This window comes from Alosa alosa, chromosome 20 (genome assembly GCF_017589495.1).
Source record: "Alosa alosa isolate M-15738 ecotype Scorff River chromosome 20, AALO_Geno_1.1, whole genome shotgun sequence".
In the NCBI taxonomy this organism is placed as follows: Eukaryota; Metazoa; Chordata; class Actinopteri; order Clupeiformes; family Clupeidae; genus Alosa; species Alosa alosa.
In genome coordinates this window covers 1953113-1958112 of record NC_063208.1, presented here as the reverse complement: position 1 = coordinate 1958112, position 5000 = coordinate 1953113, and the positions used below count along the sequence as shown (strand labels likewise).

The following is a 5000-nucleotide window of genomic DNA, read 5'->3' as shown; positions in this document are numbered from 1 at the left end:
TGACAGGAAGAAGTCATCAAAGCCCTGTCATCAAATTACACACTTCAAGACACATCAGATCACATCATTAAAATAGCAGGGTAACAACAACAGCATGGACCGGAAATAGAGAGAGAGATATGAGAGAGGGAGGTGAGAAAGACAGAGAGAGAGAGAGCAAGAGAGAGAGTGGGGAAAGAGAAAGAGAGAGAGAGAGAGAGAGAGAGAGAGTGGGGGGAAAGAGAGAGAGAGAGAGAGAGAGAGAGAGAGAGAGAGAGGAGAGATGTGTAAAGGAGAGGAGCGGCAGCTGAAAGATCCAACAGAAAGTTAAAGTTTGGACGCGTTGTTTGAGACAGATGTTTAAATACACTTGACCAGTTTGGACGAGTTGTTTGAGACAGATGTTTAAATACACTTGACCAGTTTGGACAGATGCTTAAATACATTTGACCAGTTGACCATTTTGGACACGTTGTTTGAGACAGATGTTTAAATTCACTTGGCCAGTTTGGACGCGTTGTTTGAGACAGATGTTTAAATACTCCTGACCAGTTTGGACACGTTGTTTGAGATGTTTAAATACACTTGACCAGTTTGGACGCGTTGTTTGAGATAGATGTTTAAATACACTTGAGCAGTTTGGACACGTTGTTTGAGGCAGATGTTTAAATACACTTGAGCAGTTGGACATGTTGTTTGAGACAGATGTTTAAATACACTTGACCCGTTTGGACGCGTTGTTTGAGACAGATGTTTAAATACACTTGACCAGTTTGCCATAAATGTGACATGCAGTATCTAAGCCCAGTCGACAATGTCTACTGCAGACAAATCTCCATGGCAACCTCCATTACCATGGACACAGGGGCGTGTGTGAGAGTTCTGAGCGGGAACTGACCTTGTGACTTTGGCTAATAAGTGTGTGTGTGTGTGTGTGTGTGTGTGTGTGTGTGTGTGTGTGTGTGTGTGTGTGTGTGTGTGCCCAGACTCTACTGTGTGTGTGTGTGTGTGTGTGTGTGTGTGTGTGTGTGTCTGTGTGTGTGTGTGTGTGTGCCCAGACTCTATTGTGTGTGTGTGTGTGTGTGTGTGTGTGTGTGTGTGTGTGTGTGTGTGTGTGTGTGTGTGCCCAGACTCTACTCTGATATCATTTGGCAGCTTGTTCCACCATCAGGGAATCACAGCCCTGACCTGTCTGGACTGCCTCGTGTCTGCAGGGAGATGACGTTCATATGTGTGTGTGTGTATGTGCAGGGAGATGGCGTGAGATGGCGTTCCTGTCTGGACTGCCTCGTGTCTGCAGGGAGATGGCGTTCCTATATGTGTGTGTGTGTGTGTGCAGGGAGATGGCGTTCCTTGGCTGACCACAGCAGCTGAGAGGAGCATGATTGAGCTCCAGTGGACTGGTGCTGACCCACGTGCCCCCCTTTCATCAAGTCCCAATTATTTGCACAAAACTCAGGCCAATCTCTGTCTTTGGGTCCAATCTCTCTCTCTCCACCTCTCTCCATCTCTCTCTCTTCATCTCTCTCTCCATCTCTCTCTCTCCATCTCTCTCTCTCTCCATCTCTCCATCTCTCTCTCTCCATCTCTCTCTCCATCTCTCTCTCTCCATCTCTCTCCATCTCTCTCCATCTCTCTCTCTATCTCTCCATCTCTCTCTCTCTCTCTCTCTCTCTCCATCTCTCTCTATCTCTCTCTCCGGCCCCTATCTTGCACTCCAGCGTAATTGACTTTGTATACTTGCGTTTGTGTCTTTCCTATTATGCAGTCAGCGCATATTGGAATTTTCCCTCCACAGGTACATGTCCGTAAATTAGGGAATGCAATTGCACCCACGGGGGCGGTTCAGCGAAAAGAGGAGGCGTGTTTCGGCGTAAACATTCCCTGTTGATATTTTGCAGTTTCAGAAAACAATTCCGCCACAGACCAGGATAATCCTGGTTTAAAGTCAGTGGTGCAAATTCAGATGCTATTCCAAGGGTGCATGCATGGCCACAGGGGCCAGGAGTTAATGCTATGTACACCGATCTACAGACACCCCCGTGCACACACGGAAACATTCAAAGCCTTGATCATATTTGTCCATTTCCCGGTTTTGTTTGTGCATTGGTCATGCATTGATCATGCAATATCTTTAATATTAACGCCTAATTATGACACATTCATTTGGACAACTTTATACAGCCCTATAAAGGCTAAAGTTACCTTTAATTTTGTTCCAGTTGTGTACGCTTTAACATCAGCCTAAGCATTATTCCAGCTGTGCTAAGGTTTGACAAGCACCACAATTTTGCTACCTTGTTGTTGCCCATCTGAAATAACTCCAAACTTTGCTATGTTCCCTCCATCCTTTCATTTTATAGCCATGATGGCCTTGAAGTCTTGAGTTTATGAATTCGCTTAAATAAGCTTATTATGTGCTGTTAACCAGCAACCATAGACAGTAAAAGAAAGCAGCAAGTAGCCTTGACTACAATTTCTGTAGTTGCTGCGTCCATTCATTGTTATTCTCTCTCCTGCTCAAACAAAAGTTGTGCGTGCATTAAGTTGATGATAACGTGTTTACAAACTCTACTTTACATAAAATATTGTAAATAGCCTATTGTCATGCAGTTAATGGGATACTGTGCAGAGTTGGAAAGTTAGGTCAACTTGGAAACTGTTTCTCGTTGTTGAGTTGCCTGATGGTAAGGTGCGGCCGGAGTGGACTACCCCTGCAGGCGCGCTTGCTCGGCCATAATGTAGCGTGTGCTGCACAGCGCACACTTTGCTCCTCTCATCTACACGGACGCAGTAGTTCCCATTTCTGCAAACCATACATTGTGGTGTCCATTAAGATGTGAAAAAATAGGCATAAATCTAGCGTACACATTTTAGGAAATTTTAGAGGACTTAATGAGACGTGATGTTGAACTGCATGCCGATGCCATTTAACCCAAATGCCCCAGCAGCAGCACGGGAGAGGAGAGCTTATCTGACAGATCTGCATTGTCTTTAGCAGTGATGGGCAGTAACGCATTAGAAGTAACTCGTTACTGTAATCCAATTACTTTTTTCAAGTAACGAGTAAAGTAATGGATTACAATTGCAAAACAGTAATTAGATTACTTTTACTTTCCTGCAAGCAGCCTGCATTACTGCGTTACTAAACCGCGGATTTTGCCATAGACAGTAAAAAGAATTTGGGATTTTGCCATATGGATTTTTGTGAGATTACTTTTACTTTCCTGCAAGCAGCCTGCATTACTGCGTTACTAAACCGTGATTTTGCCTTAGACAGTAAAAGAATTTGGGATTTTGCCATATGGATTTTGTGAGACTAACTCATGACAATGATGTAGGCTATAGCTGCGAGATATAGATGTAAACAACAGACACGCGTGTGCAAGACATGGAGTGCAGGAGAGAGCGCGAACACGGAGCATTTAATTCATTGCAGTTCAGACATTAAGAAAAAAACATTAACGCTGTACACTCTTCATGGGAAGGAAAATGTTGTCTACAGCGAAAAATTCCACCTCAAATCTGAGCAAGCACCTAGCAAGCCGGCACAGGAATGTGGAACTCATTGAGACACCCCCAGATCCCGACATGACGGCTGCAGCACCAGGTGAAAATAGAGGACATCGCGGGTTCCCTGTAGCCTACTGGCCCTTATAACAGGAGCCAGGGCATTATAATATTCTGGCTGCATTCACTGTGATTTGGAAAATGGGCAAAAATATAATGTGGTCTTTGCCTTTTTGTAATGGGGCTGGTGAGTGTTGAAGTCTTCAATAATTTGTTTACCTTAAACCAGCGTTTCTCTACTGGGTCGCGGAGACATGCCAGGTAGGGCGCGAAAAACAGGAGCTTTTTTTTTTTTTTTTAATCTGTAGCCTAGGCCCAGGTAGCACCCGATGCGCAATGGACGCACTGTGTTATTCATAGGGAAGCGCTTGTGTCAAGGCAGCGTGAGCGCATGTTTGAATCTGCAAGCACGTTCACTAATGAACATTTCTTGAAGCTGGCCTATCTTAGCGATATATTTGGAAAGCTCAATGAGTTAAATCTCCAGTTACAAGGCAAAGACAAGCACCTACCTCACCTAGCAGATAAGATTACTGCATTCACCAAAAAACTTGAGGTATGGGACAGGCGCCTCGATCGCAACAGTATGCCTTTGAGAATCTGAGTGAAATCGCTGAAACGTCTGCGTCGGGAGCCACTCTTGTGATCCGATGTATTAAACAGTAGGCCTACATCACATCCCTGCAAAGTTTATTTCAAAAATATTTCCCAACCAGCAGTGCTCAGTATGACTGGATTATGGATCCATTTAATGCAGCATGTTGGTATTTCATTGAATATATTGTACAATGCTATAAAATATTGGCCTATGCTTCCTAATATGTTGCTGGAAAACAGAAATATGTGTGTTTAATTTACAATGGCACATTATGTATTTATTTATTATTATATCTGCAGCACCAGCTGATTTTAGCTCTGCTGAAGAGGATATATTTAGAACTTGTCATTATTTCAATACATTTGACAATTTTAAGCTTGACCTACCACTTTCTTAGAGCGATGAGGGACAGGTGGGGCTCGAAAAGGCCCCCTTGATCAAAGTGGGGAATGAAAGAAAAAGTTTGAGAACCACTGCCTTAAACTAAGCATTTACATGAAGCACAGTAGCCTATGCCGATTGAAACACATTCCACTCAGATAGGTGCTACCAGGCTCATATAGGCTATCACTTTTAATTGCAAACAGAAAATGTCTAGCTAGCTGTTTATACCAACTTAATATCATGACTATTGCTAATATAGTGCCAAATGTGGAGTTTGTGGACTAGCCATATATATTAGAATGGAGCTGATCATTATGAGAGTTGTGTAGATGCTCTTAAAGTGACAGCGCACCATTTATAAATGAGCTAAACTGCATCAAATTAGTAGTATTTCTTAAGAAATATTTTAAACTAACAGTTCTGCTTTGGGCACCAAAATAGCCAGCAGCAGCACTGCACACACACAGTT

General features: G+C 43.3%; 1 protein-coding gene across 1 annotated transcript in view; it reads right to left on the bottom strand.

The window, feature by feature from the left end:
* necab1 (N-terminal EF-hand calcium binding protein 1) overlaps window positions 1-5000 on the bottom strand; it is a 54281-nt gene that overhangs the window by 10440 nt on the left and 38841 nt on the right. The gene's annotated exons all lie outside the window — the stretch shown is intronic.